This window comes from Oncorhynchus clarkii, chromosome 31 (assembly GCF_045791955.1).
Source record: "Oncorhynchus clarkii lewisi isolate Uvic-CL-2024 chromosome 31, UVic_Ocla_1.0, whole genome shotgun sequence".
NCBI lineage: Eukaryota > Metazoa > Chordata > Actinopteri > Salmoniformes > Salmonidae > Oncorhynchus > Oncorhynchus clarkii.
The window spans coordinates 34,920,322-34,946,077 of NC_092177.1; the positions used below are offsets into that span (position 1 = coordinate 34,920,322).

The 25,756-nt window shown below is 40.7% G+C and overlaps 1 non-coding gene across 1 annotated transcript; it reads left to right on the plus strand.

Annotated features, from left to right (window-relative positions):
• The first annotated feature begins 18,054 nt into the window (after positions 1-18,054).
• On the plus strand, positions 18,055-18,107 carry LOC139391259 (U7 small nuclear RNA). The gene has a single exon (XR_011629575.1). It is a non-coding gene; the product is annotated as a U7 small nuclear RNA (small nuclear RNA).
• The last annotated feature ends 7,649 nt before the right edge of the window (positions 18,108-25,756 follow it).

A 25,756-nucleotide genomic window follows, 5' to 3' on the forward strand; every position in this document is an offset into this window, starting at 1 on the left:
GTCGAGATATTACTATTCAATCATTAAATCTCACCCTCAGATTTGATTAACAAACACCAAACATCTCTTTCAGCCCAAGCGTACTGTAAATATATATATTTTTTAATGAACACATTCTCTTCAGAATCTCACTTGCTCTAGGCACTTTCCTTGGTGTTTTGTGTAGGTTGCATACTTAAGCGTTGCTCTGTGTCGCTGCTCTGTAAAAGCTGCATAGCTGGGAACAAAAGTCTCATCAATGTTCAGCCAGCACTCTATCACTCCTGTCAATCCTCCCTGCTGGAGAATTTCACTAATACCTCAATGTGTTCCCTCAGTGGGGTAGCGGTAGTGGGTCATGGTTTTCATCTCTATTTTGGGTAGCCATTTTATAATTTTAATGACTGGATATAATTTAGGCATTGTGTAATGGAATCATGGCTGTTCCATGGGATCACTGGGGGATCCTTTTGATGTACTGTTTTAGTAAACACACTTGATTGGTTTGGGTTGAAAGCTGTTTGGGTTTTTATCTAATATGAGTTGAATGGCCTCATTGAAAAATGTTGTGTTTGTCTGTAGCATTTTGTGTTTCTTAGAAGTATGCACAGTAGCTGATTCCTGAGGCAATCTCACCACAGGACCATACAGAAGGGTCCATCTTTTTTTGTGAGGTGTATTAAGAATCTGGATTGAACCAGCTACCATACTGCTACAAGGGTTGTAAACCTGGAGTGTTCTTTAATAGCCATGCAGGCCACCTAAAAGCAAAGACATGGGTTTTCTGTGAAGGTCCTGTGAAGACCGACAGGACATGAGTCACCAGCTCTACACTAGGGATTGTAGATGATGACAATCCTTCTGGATGAGTCTATGCATTTTGATCATCACGTGGGCTTCTGGATCCAAAGGATCTAATGTGTGTTGAAGTGGCCTGGAAATGGCTAAAATGGCTTATTGAGAACACCGGCTCTACCACAACATGTTAGCATTAAATAGTCATTGTAATTAACAATCTGCATCCAACTTTCTTCCCACCAACAACTCCCCCGTGACCGCTTATTATTGCCACGCAAGTTGTGTGTTATCACGGTACTTCATACATGCGCGATTGCGCAATTTTATACATTAGAGATTCTACACTCTCCTCTAAGTGGGTTTGGTGTGGTTGAGGCCAGCCTTCCAAATGGAAGTCTTTAAAGTCTCTGGATTCTGTTCTTCCGCTTTGGCAGGATTCCCAACTCACTAAAGCAATTCCCAGGGGTCCCCTGAAATGTATAATCATCTGTCTCATGGAAAATAAACACACATTTTCACTTGGGAACTCTGCAAGAGCTAGCTTTTGCTCTCTGAACAGGACAGTACCCTCTATATAGATTATTTTAGGGTCACTTTAGTTGGTCCTTCGAGGTGTAGTCAAATGCTCCATTTAGAACGCATTTTTTTCTGCTGTGGTTTCATTCAGATACTGTTCTCTAACAAGGAAGAAGGGGAAGTGTTTAACCTTATAAGGGATGTGATGGATTTTGTCCGTTCAGAATCTCTGTTTTTCAAGACAATGAGCAGCATTTGTCTTAGACTCTTATCATGGTTCTGGTGTCTTTTATAGTAACATTGTCCGTTTCTTTGGACATTGTGCTGGAGCCGGTGTCAGTTTCAGAAGTAGGTTTTTGCTCGTGGGTGTGAAGAGGGTGTGTCCTTTTCTGTCCAATGAGGTGCAATTTGTGGGGACCCATGAGACCCCCTGGAAATTGTGTGCAGCTGTAGGCCTAACTCACCAAAATACCTCATACTCTACTTTACAATAAATCAGCCTGAAATTACACAAAAACTGTTGCAATTTAGAGCATGTTTGGGACCAAAATGTTTATATATTTCTGACAAGCTCTTTAGTCTGCTCCTAAGGGCTAAAAATAAAGACATTTGATCAAAGTCGAAAGGGAGGTCTGTCTTCTGGTAAAGGCCCTTTTTCTCTGAGAGTGTTTGAAACAAGACCTTGAGATTCACCAATCAAGGGCTGTTGTGTGCTGGAGAGAAATAGATAATCATTAAGATTAGATTGGGTTCAGGCATGAGGCTGGAGAATGGCCGCCTGCACGCTCCACTTGGGGAGGAATGAATAGAGAGGAACAGGAGGGGCAAGACTGCATTTCAAAGTTTTTCAGACACTGAGGGAATTGCTGGAAAACACTATTGAAATAATTGTCTCCATATGTGGAATGGCTTCTCAAGATAGCTTTGCTGCCAGGGTTATTTCCCTTTTGGTTATGTGCGTCGAAAACATCATGTTTGTAGTGTAGTGAAACCTTATGAGCCCGAGCCTCCCTCCCAGTTCGGAGCTCTGCTACAGATCATACCACAGTCACGTGGACATGGTGCAGGCAAAGCTCTTCCATATGTTTGTGCTCATGCTTTTCTTTCAAGATTTATGAATGAATAAGCTTCAATCAGTTCCAAGTCCTAGCCAATGATATGCTTATGTTTGGAATTTCAGCCCGGAATTTCAACTTTTTGTAATCTTTCCTGAAGTGTTGTTGGGGTTTTTTTTCAACAAGAAGGAATTGCAAACGTGTGTTAGCCCAGTAACCAGCGTCTAACCCTCTCTGTTTTTCGATTAAACCACAGATGAGAATTCTAGCTTGTGTTTGTATTAAAATTTCAATGCATTTATAGTATGTTCCTTTAAAGCAAAAATGTATGCACTGTGCCAACCAACATAACAGCATTATGTGTGCACAATGTGCATGACTTGTTCTTATGTGTGTTTTCTCCTGAGCCATTGCTGTGTTTCACATGCAGGAGGCGTCCTGCTCTCTTCGTGGTGTAGTACACGTATGGAATGACTATGGCCCATACGGTCCACGCCGGGGCTTGCATAGGCTTTAAGCTGAGCCCCCCATCCTCTTGAGGGCAGAGTAACAGTAGCACTGTGACCAAGTCTGAGCATCCATAAGTGAGCACATTCAAAAGTTCCTGTCACTGTTGACCCGTCCTCAAACTATGCCAACACAGCATTAGTACATTAGCATTCTGAGAGAGAGAGAGAGAGCGAGACAAAGACAAAGTAATGTCATTGCTGAATTCACTTTATGTTTGCTATTTCATGCAGCCACAGAATAGAAAGAAGCTAGACAAATTATTTTGTAGTCAAATGTGTGCATTGGTTAAAGTTCAGAGATATCATTCACGCAAAATAATGTGTCTGGGTGTGTAAATATGACTCCAGGATAAAATGGTGAAGTGCAAGGACATCCAAAATCCATCAGATTGACAGTCAATGAAGCATGCAACTGCTGATACCAAATTACATTTTTAGAAGATAAAAAGTGATCACGTTGTGAGAGAGAGAGAGAAAACGAGAGAGAGAGATGCTGACACATTCAATAGGTCTACTGTAAAATTCACACCATATCATAAGCTTCATAGATTGCTTGACCTGGATAAAAGTTGTTTTTTGTTACTTGAATACCTCTACAGTTTATGCAGCCAGGTCTACTACAGTACAACTCACACACATACAGTATCATGCATATCAATGTATTTAGTAATTGTCATTGATCATACCAACCTGAACTATTGGTTAGAGCTTTTCTTTGCACATCACAGTCACTGAAAAGCAGGGGGGGGGGGGGGGGACTAGGCTAGGCTCAGTTAATCTGATCTTGTTAATCTAAACACAAATCATTCATCTCAGTGATTGACAATATACAAGTATTATTTATTGAAATGAGATGAAATCTAGTCATGATCAGTTTCATATATTTCATTCAGGTACATTTTGTAGATTGGCTTGATAGTGGTATTGACGCTGTTGGTTGTCTAGGAAGCAGAACACGTGGGGAAACTTGTCCAGCCCATTGGAAGCTAGCTATCGTTAGTTCAAATAAAACAAAATGATATAGTAACATGAAAGTGCAATTGGAAACTATAAAGGATAAACCCACCATAGTGATGTCGGTGAAGAAGTTATGAATGAAGTCCCCCAGGCGGAGGGTTTTCGGTGAAAAGATTGTGACCCTAGAGACAGAAGGCACTGGGGAATCATGGGCAGTATGGGGCAGCCAACCACCAGCCTCGTCTCCCTGGGTGGCCCTTAAAGGCTCAGTGCAGTCAGAAACGTGACAGAACAAACAGACAAATATGTTTCCTCTGCTGAAGGTACAGTGCCTTGCGAAAGTATTCGGCCCCCTTGAACTTTGCCACCTTTTGCCACATTTCAGGCTTCAAACATAAAGATATAAAACTGTATTTTTTTGTGAAGAATCAACAACAAGTGGGACACAATCATGAAGTGGAACGACATTTATTGGATATTTCAAACTTTTTTAACAAATCAAAAACTGAAAAAATTGGGTGTGCAAAATTATTCAGCCCCCTTAAGTTAATACTTTGTAGCGCCACCTTTTGCTGCGATTACAGCTGTAAGTCGCTTGGGGTATGTCTCTATCAGTTTTGCACATCGAGAGACTGAATTTTTTTCCCATTCCTCCTTCAAAACAGCTCGAGCTCAGTGAGGTTGGATGGAGAGCATTTGTGAACAGCAGTTTTCAGTTCTTTCCACAGATTCTCGATTGGATTCAGGTCTGGACTTTGACTTGGCCATTCTAACACCTGGATATGTTTATTTTTGAACCATTCCATTGTAGATTTTGCTTTATGTTTTGGATCATTGTCTTGTTGGAAGACAAATCTCTGTCCCAGTCTCAGGTCTTTTGCAGACTCCATCAGGTTTTCTTCCAGAATGGTCCTGTATTTGGCTCCATCCATCTTCCCATCAATTTTAACCATCTTCCCTGTCCCTGCTGAAGAAAAGCATGCCCAAACCATGATGCTGCCACCACCATGTTTGACAGTGGGGATGGTGTGTTCAGCTGTGTTGCTTTTACGCCAAACATAACGTTTTGCATTGTTGCCAAAAAGTTCAATTTTGGTTTCATCTGACCAGAGCACCTTCTTCCACATGTTTGGTGTGTCTCCCAGGTGGCTTGTGGCAAACTTTAAACAACACTTTTTATGGATATCTTTAGGAAATGGCTTTCTTCTTGCCACTCTTCCATAAAGGCCAGATTTGTGCAATATATGACTGATTGTTGTCCTATGGACAGAGTCTCCCACCTCAGCTGTAGATCTCTGCAGTTCATCCAGAGTGATCATGGGCCTCTTGGCTGCATCTCTGATCAGTCTTCTCCTTGTATGAGCTGAAAGTTTAGAGGGACGGCCAGGTCTTGGTAGATTTGCAGTGGTCTGATACTCCTTCCATTTCAATATTATTGCTTGCACAGTGCTCCTTGGGATGTTTAAAGCTTGGGAAATCTTTTTGTATCCAAATCCGGCTTTAAACTTCTTCACAACAGTATCCCGGACCTGCCTGGTGTGTTCCTTGTTCTTCATGATGCTCTCTGCGCTTTTAACGGACCTCTGAGACTATCACAGTGCAGGTGCATTTATACGGAGACTTGATTACACACAGGTGGATTGTATTTATCATCATTAGTCATTTATACATTTAGGTCAACATTGGATCATTCAGAGATCCTCACTGAACTTCTGGAGAGAGTTTGCTGCACTGAAAGTAAAGGGGCTGAATAATTTTGCACGCCCAATTCTTCAGTTTTTGATTTGTTAAAAAAGTTTGAAATATCCAATAAATGTCGTTCCACTTCATGATTGTGTCCCACTTGTTGTTGATTCTTCACAAAAAAATACAGTTTTATATCTTTATTTTTGAAGCCTGAAATGTGGCAAAAGGTCGCAAAGTTCAAGGGGGCCGAATACTTTCGCAAGGCACTGTAGCTACCAGTCCAGCAGTGACTACAATGGCAAAGGCTAAATTGATTGAAAGTGTGATTCCAGAAGATATGTGATTTAGCTGATGGCTTCCCTTACGGAAAAAAAAGATTGCAGTACACTGGACCACAGATTACTACCTAGAAATGCCTCGGACATGAAATAAACAAGCCCAAATTCCCCCAGGGTGAAATTCCCATTTATGATTGTCCTATACATCAGATGGGGTCTCTATAAGCTTCAATATGAGGTTCTAAACCTAGCATGAAAGTGCATCATTGTAGCTGTGTGGGCTAATATAGTCAAAATGTTTGCCTTGGGATACGATGGGCCAATGGCAATGGGGTAAGTTGAGCCAATGGTGGAGCCAATTACAGGTTGAGCAAATGTAGGTGTTCTTCCCAGGTGTAATGCAACAAATTATCGCTGGGATATGAGGTAGCAACAGTGCCTGATCTATGTTAAAAGTGTTTTAAAAAGTACATGAGTTTTGGTTAGGTGTTAAGTCTGTGTTAGAAAAGTATTCAAATACATGATTATACGATTAAAATAGAAAAAATATGATTGTGTTCAATTGTGTTTAGGAAATAAAGATAGACCTGGTTTTAAAAAGGTAGTGGTAATATTTAATTCAGTACAGAAATTTGTAGGCGATTTGTCCCAAAGCTCAACTTAACTCATTCTTTTTTGGACAAGCTATGTTTTCAACAATGTAATATTCACATTAATTCTACATTTTTTCCCAGGGATAGACAACCCCCTGACATATGTGATGTTGTTGTTGGAGTGATGCTGAATGTAAATAAAATGCTCAATTTACCCCACTCTCCACTGTCATCATGATTACCACGTTTCAACACACAAACCTTGTATAAAATAGTTTGAATTAGTACCTTTAAAACAGCGTCAGATCTTCAATGTTATATCCATTTTCAGAAAAAAAACTGTAGTCTGGGCAACACCTCCTACTGGAGAATTGATCTATGTACAGCTATCCTTTGGTCTCCTTTAGAGAGCTTGGGACTATAATGTTCTATCTGCAAGATATTTGGCTTTAAAGTGCTGAACCATAAATGTGTTTGAATGGTATCGGCAAGTTTGATCTTGTATTCTTTCGAATTTTGGGTATTTAGAGTACTATATACAGTGCCTTTGGAAAGTATTCAGACCCCTTTACCTTTTCCACATTTTGTTACGTTACAGCCTTATTCTAATATGTATTAAATAAAACATTTTCCTCAGCAATCTACACACAATAACCCATAATGAGAAAGAGAAAACAGGTTTAAAAAAACAGAAATACATTATTTACATAAGTATTCAAAACCTTTGCTATGAGACACGAAATTGAGCTCAGGTGCATCTTGTTTCCATTGATCATCCTCGATGTTTCTGCAACTTGATTGGAGTCCACCTGTGGTAAATTCAATTAAATTGGACATGATTTGGAAATAAACACACCTGTCGATATAAGGTCCCACAGTTGACAGTGCACGTCAGAGCAAAAACAAAGCCATGAAGTTGAAGGAAATGTACGTAGAGCTCCGAGACAGGATTGTGTCAAGGCACAGATCCGGGGGAGGGTACAAAACATATATTCATCATTGAAAGTCCCCAAGAACACAGTGGCGTCCATTATTAAATTTATTATTTATTTATTTTTACTAGGCAAGTCAAACAAGAACAAGGCTTGTCATTGTAAACAAGAACAAATTCTTGTAAACAAGAACAAATTCTTGTTTACAAACACCTCTCCTTCCTGAGCGGTATGACGGCTGTGTGGTCCCATGGTGTTTATACTTGCGTACTATTTTTTTGTACAGATGAACGTGGTACCTTCAGGTGTTTGGAATTTTTTCCCAGGGATGAACCAGACTTGTGGAGGTCCACCATTTTTTAAAATCTGAGGTCTTGGCTGATTTCTTTTGATTTTCCCATGCTGTCAAGCAAAGAGGCACTGAGTTTGAAGGTCGGCCTTGAAATACATCCACAGGTACACCTCCAATTGACTCAAATTATGTTAATTAGCCTATCCGAAGCTTCTAAAGCCATGATATAATTTTCTGGAATTTTACAAGCTGTTTAAGGGCACAGTCTACTTAGTGTATGTAAACTTCTGACCAACTGGAATTGTGATACAGTGAAATAATCTGTCTGTATGTCACGCCCTGGCCATAGAGAGGCTTTTATACTCTATATTGGTTAGGTCAGGGTGTGACTAGGGTGGGCATTCTATGTTAATTTTCTATGTTTTGGATTTCTTTGTTGTTTGGCATGTGGTTCTCAATCAGAGGCAGCTGTCTATCGTTGTCTCTGATTGAGAACAATACTTAGGTAGCCTTTTCCCACCTGGGTTTTGTGGGTAGTTGCTTTCTGTTTTTGTGTCTGCACCAGACAGAACTATTTCGGTTGTTCTCTTTGTTTTTGCTATTCAGTGGTCAGTTCAAATAAAAAAAGATGAATACGTACAACGCTGCACCTTGGTCCTCACCTTCCACCAACAGCCGTGACACTAAACAATTGTTGGAAAATTTACTTGTGTCATGCACAAAGTAGATATCCTAACCAACTTGCCAAAACTATAGTTTGTCAACAAGAAATTTGTGGAGTGGATGAAAAACAAGTTGTAATGACTCCAACCTAAGTGTATGTAAACCTCCAACTTCAATTGTGGGTGACAACTAAACAAAAAATCAGACATTGTTTTTCCGTTGGAATTTGCTTTTGCTTTTAGATGTTTGAAAGCCTAGTGATAACACATTGGACATTCAAAACACTTTTGAATGTTTTTTTGAGTGGGTGAATATAGGTTGTAATCTCATTGCTCAACATCTCAACCAAATATTACCCAATTATCCACGTTGAAATGACATGGTGTTCGCAGTGAGTTTGCCTTACCCGAATATTTTTATGCTATCAATATTAGTTACATTTGGGTCAGGTAAAGACATGACTGCCTATATCATAGAGTAACATTTGTTCCAAAGAATACTAGCAGTGAAGCATTAAGGAGCTGACACAGGGGCCGCTACAAACGGCAATTGAACCGAGAGAATCTACCTTCCGCGTGGAGACCAGCGTTCGCAGTTGTTGTCAGGTCGAATTTTGTATTTCATATATTGTTTGATTGGTTGACAAGATTAACTTTGCTCATTGGTCAACCGTGCATAGAGGCCGCTCAATACTTCAGCTAATTTTATATTTTGGCTCCTCCGCTCCACTTACAAGAGTGAGCACAAAGAACTGCACTGCTCGCAATTTGATGCCTGTTGCCCTACTCCCAGATAATGGCTCATGCACACGGTAAATTGCCACGTGCCGCTTCGGCCACCCAGAGTGGCTCTCTTGTGTGCGTGCTGGCAGCCAATAGCATCAAGAATTCAGCATAGAAGTTTGTATGATGGTCTGGTTATTAAAAGGGTAAATAGTTTTAATACATTCTCCATTTCATGAATTTATTCACAGGTACATAGTAATATACTCTAAACCACTCTGGTGACACTTTGTTGCCCTGTTTCCAATCGTCCACATGGCTGTGAGAACCTATTCAAGTCACGCTAAGTAAATACATTTCGAAAAGGTTTTAAAAATGGATGTATTACTAGCTAACTAACTACAGTGCAGGCTAACTCAATTGAGCTGCTAACGTAGCTAGCTAGCAATCTAGCCAACTTTACATACTGTATAGGTGGCTAGTTAAGTTAATACAATTTTACCAGCTACCTAACTTCATATTAGCTAGCTATCTTTATGTGGTTATCACTGTAAAAAACGAACTCCAAATGCATTTGTAGGTAGCTAGCTAGCTAGCAGACATGGAGGAGGGTGAAAGTAGGATAAGCAGCCCGATCTGTCAAAGTGAGAAAGTAGGCTATTCTGGATAGGGCAGGCACTTTTGTGTAGTTCCATTCCCTAGAAGTGAGGACTGAGATAATAGTAACATAATATTCAGTGCGGTCTAATTGAAGTGTAGTAGTCTGTTCCTTGTGAGGTTTTCTTTCCTGTGAGAACTGTGAAAGCCTGTCTGCAGATGAAGAGGGCCCAATGAAGAGCAGTGGTTCTCAGTCCTGGGGACTCAAAAGGGATGCACAGTTTTGTTTCTGTCTTACTGTAGCACTACACAGCTGATTCAAATGATCAAGTCTTCAAGCTTCAAGTGGTATTTATGTATTCATTTGTGATGCTATCCTTGATATGATCCTGCTATTGTCATATGCTGCACATGTGTGTGCACATGCATCTATCTATCCAATGTAATCATGATTTGTTATAAGGGATATTATACTTTAGTAATCTACCATGACCTGGTGATGTAAAAGCCTAATAACGACATTCTTCCACATTCCTACTGATACCTTGTAACTGGAGATTCCTTCAAAACGATTGCCTACAGTTACCGTGTAGGGCACTGCAATTTTGGGTGAATTCAGGCTGTTGAAGGCTACCTTGTCCTGCATAACTTCATGAGGATGGACACGAGGACCAGCTGGGGATCTGCAGCTCGCCGCCATGTGCCAGAGGAGAGGTTTGCTGCTCTGCAGAATGTTTCAAGGATGGGTGCCAACAGCACGGGAGGCAATCCATGTGCGGGTGAGCTTCCATTTCCTACTCCTTCGAAGAGGGTGCTGTTCCCTGGCAACACCATAGACTACACTATGCTCAACCAAATGCTCTTTTAAAAGACATCTACATTGCAATAAGAGTATTCTTCAATTTGAGAAGCTATGTCAACTGCAGTTAATAAAATCACATTTTCTCTACTTCTCAGGTGAGGGTGTGTTTAGATAAAAACAAAACAGGCTCTTTTAAGAGTCACCCATATTGAAAACATTGAGAACAATTAGACACCATATAACCCGCACCTACAGACTTGTGTATCAATCTGATTGGTGGATTGTGTTGTGCAGACTCGGGTGTATAACTGTGGCTCCTTCCATCTTCAAAGAGGACCAACTATGGAGAATAGTAAGACACTCCATCATTTCTATTTCTATAACTGCGCTATATTGTTTGTCCTTGTGTGTCTGTGCTTGTTTTTCAGTATAAAGTACCCTGCAGCCACTTGGTGTGGACACCAGGTGAGACCACACACATAGATTCCTGTTGAACGGTGTCTCTTTAACTACCTTATTTTCTCAATAACAGTCTCTATACCTTCACTTCATCCCCCTTCTCCCTAAAACCTCTTTAGTAGGTTATATCAGCTGTGTCGGTGAACCCGTCCCGCATCTGAACTTGCTGACCCATAGAGGGCACAGCATTATCATAGGTGAGAGGTCACTTGGTCGGGTCAACAGGAAGTTTTATTAAAGAGAGAGATGTACAGAGTAGTTGTCCCAGAGTTAATGATACAAGGTCCGTTTTCCATTTCACCTCCTGATGTCTATGATGACTGACAGTGTTAGCATGATTAAGCCTTGTTTTTTTTTTATTCTGTCTCTCTTCTGCAGGTATGTTTTGATGTGAGAGAGGGTGCTAACCCCCGGCCTTGTCATCACCATCTCACCCGCTCTTAAGATAACCTTCGGGCCAACTGGGTGCCCAAGGCTGCTAGGAGACTCCACTAGAGACACCAATATGTAATTGTGATGAACTGCGAGAATATTAGGGTAGCACTGTAATTCATGAATCAAATGCGATCTTCCCTGCTCCTCTGTTCTTACCTCTTTCCCTTTGTTACCTTTCTTCCTCTGTTTTTATAATGCACACCAGAGCCGCATTGAAGTACAGATTGAACTTGTATTTAGAATATAATGTTACAGGTATAATATTTATTATGCATGTATTATGTATTTAAAACACTTGGATAATGACGTTTTCAGGAAAGTGTTTCACATTCCATTCGGGTTGAAATTAAGTCTCTCATTTGAATAAATACTACACCGATCCTGTGTCCTCAGATCAATGCAGATGAAGGGAGTTTGATAATGAGATTAACCAGTTTTAGAGTATTTACATGATGCATAGGAAGTGTAGTGTATTGTTTTTTTTAAATTCTGTTTCTGTATATATGAATTACAAATCAGCCTTTAACTACTTAAATCATGTGTATAGTCTATTGCATAGTTACAATGTGTAACCATTGATGTCCCAGGACCAGGATTGGTAAACACTGTCAAAGTATAGAATTGTAATACATACTGTACATGCAGACACAGCATCATTCAAAGAATGGAGTTTGTTACTCCTGGTATTGGATATAACTGAAAAAGAATGTCTCACAGACATTCATACCTGAACCACACCTTTATTTTCTACTCCAAGGTGGAGTACATGATCAGTGAATATATAAAATGTACAGGCTACAATGTGGGGATCTAATTTTTGGTAATACCTACATGTACAGGCTACAATGTGGGGATCTAATTTTTGGTAATACCTACATGTATATAGGACTTACATCCTTGGCACAATAAAGTTATATTATATTATACTCAATCCATAGGCTTCTTTAATGCTATTCAGACTGTTTTGATAGTCGATAGAACAGGCTACGATAGCATCCCGAGTGGCACAGTGGTCTAAGGCACTGCATCACAGTGCTAGCTGTGCCACTAGAGATTCTGGGTTCGAGTCCAGACTCTGTCGCAGCCGGGACCGGGAGACCCATAGGGCGGTGCACAATTAAACCATCGTCGTCCAGGTAAGGGAAGGGTTTGGCCAGCAGTGATGTCCTTGTCCCATCGTGTACTAGCAACTCCTTTGGTGTGCCGTGTGCAGTGCACGCTGACACGGTTGCAAGATGCATGGTGTTTCCTCTGACACAGTGGTGTGGCTGGCTTCCGGGTTAAGTGGGCATTGTGTTAAGAAGCAGTGTGGCTTGGTTGGGTTGTGTTTCGGAGGACGCACGGCTCTCGACCTTCGCCTCTCACAAGTCCGTACGGCAGTTGAAACGATGAGACAAGACTAACTACCAATTGGATACCATGAAATTGTGGAGAAAATGGGTTTAAAAAAATAGCTGAGGTTTATAAGTAGGTGCTGAACTAATATTTATACTAAACATTTTAGGGTCCATACACAGATTGGCTACATAGCTAGCTACAGAGCCATAGGCACACAGGTATTTTTATACTCCACTACACAATAAGCAGGAAAATAGTTAGCTAGCTATGTTACTTCGGCTGCATTGCATGGGAAATATCAAGCTTACAAAATTGTACATTCAATTTGCAGTAAAGGCTTTATCTAGCTAGATTCTTTACATCCATTTTTTCACAAGACGTCAGCCTAAAACATTAAACAGCACGAATTACAATATCATACTCATGTCACAACACCCATAAAGCTAGCTAGCTGGCCAATGTAAGCTAGTCAGCTAGCTTGCTAAATAGCAATTTCCGTAAATTTAACCTATGATAAGAAAATATATACCTTGTATTTGCCCATTTAATAATCAGACCTTCATACAAACTTGCTATGCTGAACTCTTAAACACACTCAAGACAGACAAAGAAGCAAGTAAAAACAGCCAAAACTTTATTTTGTCAGACCTTTCAGAAAGAAGAAATTCAAAAACATTTGATTTCAAAACTCTATATTTAAGAATTATGTGTTAAACATATTTCCTTTCTCACAAACAAGTGTTTTCTGTTTGGAGCTCATTTTGGAGTGTCTGTGTCAGAGATCTGCTGCTCTCGCACTGAGAAGGAGAAGCTTGGGAAAGCTCCTTTTCACCCAAACATAATTATAAAAGTGCAACCACAACCAGTCAAAACTAAATACATCAGAGACACTTGTTTATTTTAGACCTGTGAAAATATCTATACACATGAAAGCCTCCGGGTCAAAATGACCAACAATATCGTGTTTGTATACAAAATCTACACAGACATTCCACCACACAACACACAAATGTGTGTCCACATTTTGAAGTTAGGTTCATGACCCTAAATGGGGAAAAGTCATTAAATTTCATGGAGAAAAAGAGAGGTTAACTAGTATTTTAGACAAGTCAAAAGTGGAAATGGGTCGAATTGACCCACAACATAATTGGAGGGTTAAGTAACACACACATTTATTGGAATGTGCTTTACCTGGTGACCTAACTTCAGCCATTGTCCACCTGTTGTGGATATTAAAGATGACCATTAATCCCCTGAGGATAGGTCAATGTAAACAAACTGTCACAGAGAGCTTTTTCTTATCACATGCAATGTTTCAAAACACAGAAGCTAGTGGGTATACCTAGTGATATCCATATAGTTACCATGGTGATATACGTCCAACTGTCAGCTTTCTTATGCAGGTGGAATGTACTTTACACCGTGCTGCACAAGTGTTTTCCCATAACACAATGGAAATGTCATACAGGGACATGCAGAGCTACAACCCTATTCACTGGAGAAGTGGTCCTGGGGAACGTAGGAGGAAACCCCCTTCGATAACAAACAATGCACTCCGCTTCCCTTGACGTCTCTGAAGTGTGAACTTAGCGTTTGTATATATGATTGTAATGAAAGCAGGAAGGAAGCCAATGGTTTTGTAAATGACCAGCGAGTGATGTTTGCGGGCCTGGATAATTGCAGTAGCTCGCAAGGTGATAGGGAGAGTAGCGACCCTGTCGCGGGGTTTCACCCCTCTCCCGCTAACACAGCAATGGGTGATGTGTTTATGGCACAAAGCAATTTTCTTGATGAAATACTTATGACAATCACTTTCGGTGTAACGCAGAGAGCCATTCAATCATGCTGGTAGTGGACATATTCCGTTCCCAAAGGAGAGGGAGCTTTACAGTGTTAGGGCAAAAAGACACCACACAACAAGTCCCTTGCCTTTATAGAAAGGAAATTGCTCCTAGAGTGCCTCTGCCACAAAACTGATATCGAAATAATTACAAGCAAGCATTCATAGAGTGAGGAAACATAGAGAAAGTGTCTCAAGAATGTGAGATAATGTGTGATACTGCAACAGTGAAGGCACTTAAAAGCTTAACAACTTTGTGAAAGTAGGGCACCTGCTTTCACAATCATTCATCTTTCTCGGTTTTGGGGATAGGGGTCTGAGACTCCTGTACCTTCCATTTAAAGTGCTCAGGCCTTTAACGTCTTCGATTCGCAAAGTCAGATTTGATTGTGCCTGGCATTTCTTTTTCAAGCATCGCACAGTATCTGTGATATTGTGCAGGGTGGGATTCAAAACAAATTCAATCAGCTAAAGCAAACGTCAGTCTCCTTTCTTTCCCAGCCAGAGAAAATAAACGTTCCATAAAAATGCAAAGAGCCATCATGGCGTGTGCATACTGTGGGAAGCTGGTCTTCGTCTTCCTCTCCCAGGGCAGCAGGCCGGGTGAGGAGAGGAGGGAGTGGAAGCCTGAGCTTGCGGGTGCTGCTCTATGATGCCTTTGACTCAGAGCTCAACTGAGCGGTCAACGCCAAAGAAAACCTACACCAGGAACAGCCAGAGGATTGTGCCCCGGACCTGGCTCCTGGCTCCAGGATAAAATGAACATTCATGGAATTTTACAGCTCATACCTGATTGCTTGCACAATGGCTCCTTTTTGCTCGCCGCTTGGCTGCTTTTTCCGACCTGCCAAAGCCCCTCCTGATGCTCCTTCAACAAAGACCTTCCTGATGCTCCTTCAACAAAGACCTTCCTGATGCTCATTTAACAAAGACCTTCCTGATGCTCCTTCAACAAAGACCTTCCTGATGCTCCTTTAACAAAGACCTTCCTGATGCTCCTTCAACAAAGCCCCTCCTGATGCTCCTTCAACAAAGACCTTCCTGAAGCTCCTTCAACAAAGCCCCTCCAGATGCTCCTTCAACAAAGACCTTCCTGATGCTCCTTCAACAAAGACCCTCCTGATGCTCCTTCAACAAAGACCTTCCTGATGATCCTTCCCCCACATGGAAAAAATACTAAATTTTACGATATAATATTATTGTACTTACTATAGAATTCTGTGGTAAACTGTAGTAAGTTGTAGTATTCTGTAGAATACTATACTCCACACTGTAGTATCCCTTGATCATGTGTAGTACTTACTATATCATTTTGCAGTGGTGTAAAGTACTTAAGTACTTTAGTAGTACTTTACTATTTACATGCTTTGGCAACTTTTACTTTTACTTCACTCCATTCCTAAAGAAAATGATGTACAGTTGAAGTCAGAAGTTTACATGCACCTTAGCCAAATACATTGAAACTCAGTTTTTCACAATTCCTGACATTTAATCCTAGTAGAAATTCCGTCTTTGGTCAGTTAGGATCACCACTTTATTTTAAGAATGTGAAATGTCAGAATAATAGCAGAGAGAATTATTTATTTCAGCTTTTATTTCTTTCATCACATTCCCAGTGGGTCAGAAGTTGACATACACTCAATTAGTATTTGGTAGCATTGTCCTTAAATTGTTTAACTTGGGTCCAACGTTTCGGGTAGCCTTCCACAAGCTTCCCACAATAAGGTGGGTGAATTTTGGCCCATTCCTCCTGACAGAGCTAGTGTAACTGGGTCAGGTTTGTAGGCCTCCTTGCTCGCACATGCTTTTTCAGTTCTGCTGACAAGTTTTCTATAGGATTGAGGTCAGGGCTATATGATGGCCACTCCAATACCTTGACTTTGTTGTCCATTTTCCACAACTTTGGAAGTATGCTATTTTGTGAAGTGCACCAGTCCCTCCTGTAGGAAAGCACCCCCACAACATGATGCTGTCACCCCTGTACTTCACGGTTGGGATGGTGTTCTTCGGCTTGCATGCCTCCCCCTTTTTTCCTCCAAACATAACGATGGTCATTATAGCCAAACAGTTCTATATTTGTTTCATCAGACCAGAGGACATTTCTAAAAAAAAGTACAATCTTTGTCCCCAAGTGCAGTTGCACACCCTAGTCTGGCTTTTTTATGGCGGTTTTGGAGCTGTGGCTTCTTCCTTGCTGAGCAGCCTTTCAGGTTGTGTTGATATTGGGTTTGTTTTACTGTGGATATAGATACTTTTGAACCTGTTTCCTCCAGCATCTTCACGTGGTCCTTAGCTGTTGTTCTGGTATTGATTTGCACTTTTCATACCAAAGTACGTTCATATCTAGTAGACAGAACGCGTCTCCTTCCTGAGCGGTATGACGGCTGCGTGGTCCCAATGGTGTTTATACTTGCGTACTATTGTTTGTACAGATGAACGTGTTACCTTCAGGCATTTGGAAATTGCTCCCAAGGATGAACCAGACTTGTGAGGTCTACAATTTTTTTCTGATGTCTTGGCTAATTTGTTTTGATTTTGACATGATGTCAAGCAAAGAGGAATTGAGTTTGAAGGTAGGCCTTGAAATACATCCACAGGTACACCTCCAATTGACTCAAATGATATCAATTAGCCTTGCAGAAGCTTCTAAAGCCATGACATCATTTTCTGGAATTTCCCAAGCTGTTTAAAGGCACAGTCAACTTAGTGTATGTACACTTCTGACCCACTGGAATTGTGATACAGTGAATGATAAGTGAAATAATCTGTCTGTAAACAATTGTTTGAAAAATTACTTGTGTCATGCACAAAGTAGATGTCCTAACCGACTTGCCAAACTATAGTTTGTCAACAAGAAATTTGTGGAGTGGTTGAAAAAGGAGTTGTAATTACTCCAACCTAAGTGTATGTAAACTTCCGACTTCAACTGTGCTTTCTACTCCATACATTTTCCCAGACACCCAAAAGTACTCGTTAAATTTTTTTATGCTTAGCAGGACAGGAAAATTGTCTAACTCACACATTTATCAAGAGAACATTCCTGGTCATCCCTACTGCCTCTGATCTGAAGGACTCACAAAACACATGTTTCATTTTTAAATTGTTGGAGAATGCCCCTGGATATCTGTAAGTAAAAAAATAACATGATTATTGTGCCATCTGGTTTGCTTTATTTAAGGATTTTACTTTTGATCCTTAAGAACATTTTAAACCAAATACTTTTAGACTTTTACTCAAGTACTATTTTACTGGGTGACATTCACTTTTACTTGTATCTTCTTACTTTTACTCAAGTATGACAATTGGGTACTTTTTCCAAGACTGTCATTTTGTAATATACTGTAGAATACTATACAAAACACTGAAGTATCTCTCGATCAAGTGTGGTACGTAGGATTTAATTTTGGAAGATACTGTAGAATACTACTGTATTATCCTCAATAAAACACTGTGGTAAATACTTCAGTAATGTAGGCAAAACACTACAGTGTCTCAGAAAAACATATTCATTATATAGTATTTCATTTGCATATACTCCACCCATTCCCGTCCTCCATATCCCAATTTTTGCCACACAAGAGTGAGAAACCTACATGTTATGGAAAATGTCCTCTTTTAGTATTTGTCCAGTAGGTTTCCTCAAGTGGAAATCCCCCCCTTCTATGTCAAAGATAGTAAAACAAGAACACTATAGTAAATACTACAGTAATGTTCACAAAAACAATTCAGTAAATACTACATTAAAGTCCGCAAAAATACTAAAGTTAATACTATAGTATAGAAATAAAGTTATACCACAGTATTTATTCATGTGGGTAGATCCACAGTGACAAAGACAAATGTGCAGATATAAGTCAGCCTATATAACCAATACTTATTATTTTACCAGGCAAGTCAGTTAAGAACAAATTCTTATTTACAATGACAGCTTAGGGACAGTGGGTTAGCTGCCCTGTTCAGGAGCAGAATGACAGATTTTTACCTTGTCAGCTCGGGGATTCGATCTAGCAACCTTCCAGTTACTGGCTCACGCTCTAACCACTAGGCTACCCTGCCGCCCTTGTGGGAGTGATTGATTATGTATCTGGGCATCATTACCTGACAGGTTATCTGCGCCCCAATCGTAGACTCAGTGATCTTAGAAATGATTAACCTAAGAAAAACATATTGGAGAAAGGCCGTCTTCATTTTATCATCTCTTAGTCATAAGCATACGAAAACAAGTTTCTTTTAGAAAACACACAGAACACACAAACATGGAAGAGTTCTGAATGCCAAGAGGCACCATGTTAGACATTCCTGAGTTCACGAATGCAGCTGCTTAAACATATCCATACTCTAAACATTGGCTTGGCACACAACTCATAACTAATCTGTTTACCACATATGGGTGTGAATATTTTAAAAATCGACCCGGTGCTGGAAAAGTGTCTTTGAGAAATGATGCTGTGCCTCGATTTTAAAGTGTGTTTTGCAGCCTGCTGAGAAGTCTGAAATGATAGTCAACAGGGTGCCTGCACAGAGACATATAAAGTCACACAGAAACAGAACTGAAGACTTCTACGCTCCACAAATGCAATGTCTTGAAAGCCTTGGGGTTGGTCATTTATTCATTTTTTTGCACCACCAGCAAAAGCTCATGTAAACACACACATTATGGTAGAGGGAAAAAAATCTATGACATAGATACCTAAAGACTTTCTCAAATATACCATTTAACCATTACAGGGTCTCCCTCGCGTCCTGCCCTTGTATGTATACCTCTCAAACAACAATGTGCGTACATATCCAGTAACCTTTCCCCAATAACCTATTCTATCTCCCTGTCAATCACAAAGCGCCATGTTGGATTCCAGTCCATTGGTGGTCCTGACCCCTGTGTGGAATGGGGAAGCAGGCCCCTGCATTCAGACCAAAGACGTCTATCTCGACTTGGCGCCAGCGGGCCCCCAAGTACTGTAATCTCTGCTATTGATTAAATGGGCTCCCGAAGCCGAGGGGGTGCCCACCTCCCGAGGTGGAGCAGAATCGTATCGAGAGGGCCTGGCAAATCGAGGGGATAGAGCATCTTAAGTTGCTTTTTGATGTGCACTGATGAATAATGCCTGACGGGGTGCATGCTTTAAAGGCCTCGGTGTGGGCTGCCCAGGGAGAGCCTGCATGCTGTGGAGGTCTATAGGCTTGCCTCTTATATAGGCTCTGGATGGATGTGCACTCTGAAAAAGGAGCTTAGAAGCACACACTCACAAAGCCCAGGCCGAGTGGGGAGTGAGGTGGCTGCTGGGTGCACGTTTCGCCATGCAAGGCCATTTAAAATATACCTCAAATACCTCCAGTCGACAGGAGGTAGTTGAGCAATGAACAGTAGGTTTCGACCCATGATAACCCAATTTGTCACCCAAGGAAGTCTCTTCGTGGACAACAGAGTTCACTGCTAAGAGACTGAAAGAAGTAGAATGACAGGGCTTTCTGAAGTTGTTATTTAAGTAAGGCTACAATCAAGTAGCACAGATGTCGATATAGTAACAAGTAACAGTAATAAGTACACACACAACGCATTGATATTACACTTTGAGGTAATGTACAGGACATCTTCAAGGAGTTATTATGATTGCATACTAGTGCAAGTAAGATGGAATAGTTCAAAAGGCACCCAGTATTAGCGCATCAGAAAACTATTGGAGTCATGTGAAAGGCACTGCAACTTAAAGATTTACTCTGCTCTGATTCTTCATATCATTAGGCATTCTCAATGGCCACTCTGCATCTGCTAATCTGCTTCTGTCTGCCATCTGTTGGCTGATAAGAGTACCTGCTTTGACATGAATTACATATCCCATAGCTTTGCGTTAATACGGCGAACTATAATAACTCCTGTAATAACTCTATTTCCATGCAAGCAAACATGTTCTATTGAACTTTTAAAATAGCACTACGCTAGCATAAAATCAAGTTGCCTTAGCCTGGCCAGCGTAGCCTTTTCAATGATTAGTAAAAAGGTTTTCTGTGGGCTCTGAAGGCTTATATTTAAATGTGATTATGCGTTCATTATTGATACCTTCAAAAACTAGACTAGAAGTGGAGCCTGATGTGCTAGAGACTAGAAGTGGAGCCTGATGTGCCAGAAACTAGAAGTGGAGCCTGATGTGCCAGAAACTAGAAGTGGAGCCTGATGTGCCAGAGACTAGAAGTGGAGCCTGATGTGCCAGAGACTAGAAGTGGAGCCTGATGTGCCAGAAACTAGAAGTGGAGCCTGATGTGTCAGAGACTATAAGTGGAGCCTGATGTGCCAGAGACTAGAAGTGGAGCCTGATGTGCCAGAAACTAGAAGTGGAGCCTGATGTGTCAGAGACTATAAGTGGAGCCTGATGTGCCAGAGAATAGAAGTGGAGCCTGATGTGCCAGAGACTAGAAGTGGAGCCTGATGTGACAGAGACTAGAAGTGGAGCCTGATGTGCCAGAGAATAGAAGTGGAGCCTGACGTGCCAGAGACTAGAAGTGGAGCCTGATGTGCCAGAGACTAGAAGTGTAGCCTGATGTGCCAGAGACTCGAAGTGGAGCCTGATGTGCCAGAGACTAGAAGTGGAGCCTGATGTGCCAGAAACTAGAAGTGGTTTTCCCCTGTGTTTAACTGCACCTGTAGAGGGAAAGGAAAGGACATGCTTCCACATCTAATAGACTCACGCTCTAATAACTTTTAGAGCCATCACAGTGAGAACCCACAGTGTGACTGTGATCAAAGTCGACAGGTAGTTTCAAGGCTGTTGCTGGAGTCCCAGGGAACAGGGAATAGCTCATTTTCTTACGGGCTTTGTTTGTGTGTATGTGCCTGTGTGTGTGTGTGCCTGTTTAGATTCTTCTTCTTCTAAGCATCAGTTCACTAAGTTTTATGATTAGTTCACCGCTTATGAACTAATGGTGAAAGAAACAGTCCCATTTTTCCTAAGGGAACGAGACTTGGCTGAATAGCTACTTTTTCTTTTAAAAGCAGAGGGATGTGTTAGGAGTCACTTTAAAAAAAAATATGCCGTAGTCTACCCAGCCTCAAAACATGCTGTGAGGTGTGGGCTAGAGGAAGAACTTTGAGATTGACAAACATACATTGTTGGCAGTATAAGGAGCTTTTCCGTTTCAATGGTTCTTACTTTCCTTTCAATAAAACATAGTCAGCACACAGCCTGACTGCCAACTTCAATACTCAACAGGCTACACATCACATGGTCAGTCCAAGACACCCACCATTGGCTACCGGCAGTTTCCATGGAGACAGAGCTCAGTGTGCCTTCCTGGGAAAATGTAAACAGTCAGTGAACATGGGAGGATTTATATAAATTGTTTTCTAATTTCTCATTCCCATTATGGAATGGATACTGGTTGACAATCAGAGAGAGAAAAATAAGAAAGGAGGTGGAGCTAGTAAGAGAGAGAGAGCTTTCTTCAACTTGACATCTTGGTATAGTTAGTGTGCTCTTCTCATTGTGTCATAGAACTATTGTATAACCTGGTCCGGCTCCAGGCATAAGCGACATAAGCGGTCGCTTAGGGTCCCCGGCCGCTAGGAACACAGTCGGTGTCTCAACTTACTATTGGGAGTTAGAATAGTAGAATACACAAGGTGCAAGTTCAAAATGTGGTTGTGCATCAACAGTTTTTCTCTCATTATGTCATTGTCAGGTAAGTTAGTCTATCCTGCTATCTAAATTTGTAGTAATCATGGACGAATATTGACCGGTATTCTGCCCCATGGCAAAATAAATAGAATTGCATGAAATGTGTTACAACATTTAAACATTTCTCTCTTCTCCATGGCAAAATGTGTAGAATTGCGGAAAGCATAGTTTAAAACTGCAATTGTTTTATCTCTACCCCATGGCATATCCTTCCTGTTTGGCCTAGTCCGGGGGTGTCATCGGATGGGGCCACAGTGTCTCCTGACCCCTCCTGTCTCAGTCTCCAGTATCGGGGGGCTAGGGTCAGTTTGTTATATCTGGAGTACTTCTCCTGTCCTATCCGGTGTTCTGTGTGAATTTAAGTATGCTCTCTCTAATTCTCTCTTTCTCTCTTTCTTTCTCTCTCTCGGAGGACCTGAGCCCTAGGACCATGCCTCAGGACTACCTGTCATGATGACTCCTTGCTGTCCCCAGTCCACCTGGCCGTGCTGCTGCTCCAGTTTCAACTGTTCTGCCTGTGATTATTATTATTTGACCATGCTGGTAATTTATGAACATTTGAACATCTTGGCCATGTTCTGTTATAATCTCCGCCCGGCACAGCCAGAAGAGGACTGGCCACCCCACATAGCCTGGTTCCTCTCTAGGTTTCTTCCTAGTTTTTGGCCTTTCTAGGGAGTTTTTCCTAGCCACTGTGCTTCTACACCTGCATTGGTTGCTGTTTGAGGTTTTAGGCTGGGTTCCTGTACAGCACTTTGAGATATCAGCTGATGTACGAAGGGCTATATAAATACATTTGATTTGATGCGGAAAGCATGGTTTAAAACTGCAATTGTTTTATCTCTACCCCATGGCAAAATGAGTAGAATTGCAAGAAATGTTTTATAAAATTGCTGAGCTTCTTTCCGCCCCATGGCAAAATTTGTAGAATTAAAGAAAACTTGCTTTAAAACAGCAAAATATTCCGTACTCCCCATGGAAAAAATGTGTATAATTGCAGGACATTAACTTTAAAACTTAATTCATTCTCTCTGTGGTCAAGATTGGGTCTACAAAAGGCTAGGGCCGGCCGTGTGTATGACTCATAGATAACTCAGTGTGGTTATCAAACTATGCAGTTTAGTGGTGCCGCCAATCTTTATCCCCTCTTCTCATCCATTCTAATATGTGAAGTTTGGGCTGTTGACTTTTGACATTAGTGGAAGTACCTTCAGTTGTTTGGAGTCACCTACACACACAAACAGTAATAAAATGTCCCTTAAACCCACATTCTGACTACAACCTAAAACGTACAGCCAGACTTCCTTAAGTTCATCATATCATTTGTATTATTTTGGACCGGTTAAACATCAATCATGCTATTACAATTGCCCTTGTTATTCGTATAATTGTGTGGTCTCAAAGCAATTGGGGGATTTGCTTCTTTGCTGCCTCAGTGAATCTGAGGATGAAGATTAGATTCCTACTGAGGCATGAAGTATGAAGGAGGTGAGTGATGTGATGTGTGGGCAGGAAACACACCATATTACGGTGTCCATTTTAGGACACGCTCAGTCTTAATCCTCACCCCTTGACTTAGAACCTCTTAGATATAAGATCCCCTGTTTAAGGGACCTGCGTGGTGTGCAGGATAAATCAATGTTAAATTGGACATAGCTGGCCATATCACATAGTTGTCCCGATTGGTATTTTTAATTAAATCACTGATGAATGATCTTGAGACTGATTCCCTGACCTGTCAATGTTTTTAATTAGCTGTTTTTGATTTTTGTTATACTCTTGTGAATTCTATGGTTTTTACTAGATTACTTGTAGTTTTTCATGTTGTTTGTCTGTCATTTTTGTAATGACTTGGTGCGGCGTATCTTGGCCAGGACGCTCTTGAAAAAGAGATTTTAAATCTCAATGAGCCCTTCCTGGTTAAATAAAGGTTAAATAAATAAATCAATCAAAATGTGTCCATTCAGCCCATGGATTTTTTTTTCTATCAGCATGAATTAGATTGAGCAATTAAAGCCCCACTTTCATTCCATAGGCTGGGATCTGCAATATGCAGCTGTTGCAAGAGCACGTTTTTCACTGGCTGGCCACTGGTTTCAACAACAATGATTGATAGGCAGCTTAAACTTCTTGAATTCAATCATTATTGTGTTCAAATACACATTTGGATTTGTGAACAGCCATCCACAACCACCACAATCTGTAAGGCACAAATAGCTAAATGAGAGAGCAGCAGTGTGATTCACATCAATACGCTATGTAGACATCAATAATAAGTGATATTCGTATCGCCGTAGACTACACCACTGCTGTCATCCTTACCTCCAAGCATTTATTCAAGTTGGATAATCTTTGGATGCCGACAGGAGTCACACCATTGGAAGACATAGCTTGCAATGTAGCCTACAAAAGCCTATTCCTGCTCATTTCCCACGATCCATCTAACACAATTTTGGTGTGTCATCATAATGGTCTCTGACTTGTGGTCAGACTCACTCAGGTGGAACAAATTTAGCCTTGAGTCTTTTTCAATGCTGATTCGAATGTCATTGAGAAAACAGAGAAGTGTCAAAGATTTTTTTTGCAAACATCCTTTCTGAATTTAAAAGTAATCCTCAAAGTTTTTCAAAAGCATCTGTAATCTGATTACAATATTTTTGCTGGTAACGTAACGGATTACAGTTTTTTGTAATCCCGTATATGTAACGGATTACGTGTAATCCGTTACTCCCCAAGCCTGGTGAGACGTTTACAGCGATGGGGGCAGATATTTTGATCAAGACAGACAATTAGACAACATGCACATTTTCTCTAACACTAAATATACAAATATGTATTATACAGTTATAAGGAAGATGACATTTATATTTAGAAAGCATACAAGTCATTTCAAGCCTTATTCATTCAGTTTTGTTGAATAGGAAATACACCATTTAAAATATTTCATATTTTCATATTTTTATCATATCTGTACTGTATACTTGAGCTTGTGTCCTCAGAAGAGTTTACACTTAAGCTATTTTTTTTTAAATCACCAGAAAGGTGAGATTTGATCCTTTCTTTAAGTATGCTGCATTACTACAGTGGTTATTGATTTTGGCCCTCTCATGATAAATAATTACTTTTTGGGATTACGTAGAGGCCATTTTATATTACATTTAGTTACGTTCCACTGGTTGCCACCCCTCCTTGAATCACTCGTCATGAGCTAGGTATAAGCCTTAAGGCTGAGTTTGTCCTATAATGGACACCATACTTCACAGTGGGTTAAGCTTCTTAACTCAGCATAGTGTGTTCACACAACTCCTCACAGAGATTACTGCATCTCCAATCCATTTGAATGAACTGCTGCTTTTATGTCCAATGCTGAGATCCACATTCAAAAACCATTTGATTAGCGCTCTGGGTGGAAATTTGTCTTTTACAGTAGCTGATTTCAAAATATATATATACAGTGCCTTGCGAAAGTATTCGGCCCCCTTGAACTTTGCGACCTTTTGCCACATTTCAGGCTTCAAACATAAAGATATAAAACTGTATTTTTTTGTGAAGAATCAACAACAAGTGGGACACAATCATGAAGTGGAACGACATTTATTGGATATTTCAAACTTTTTTAACAAATCAAAAACTGA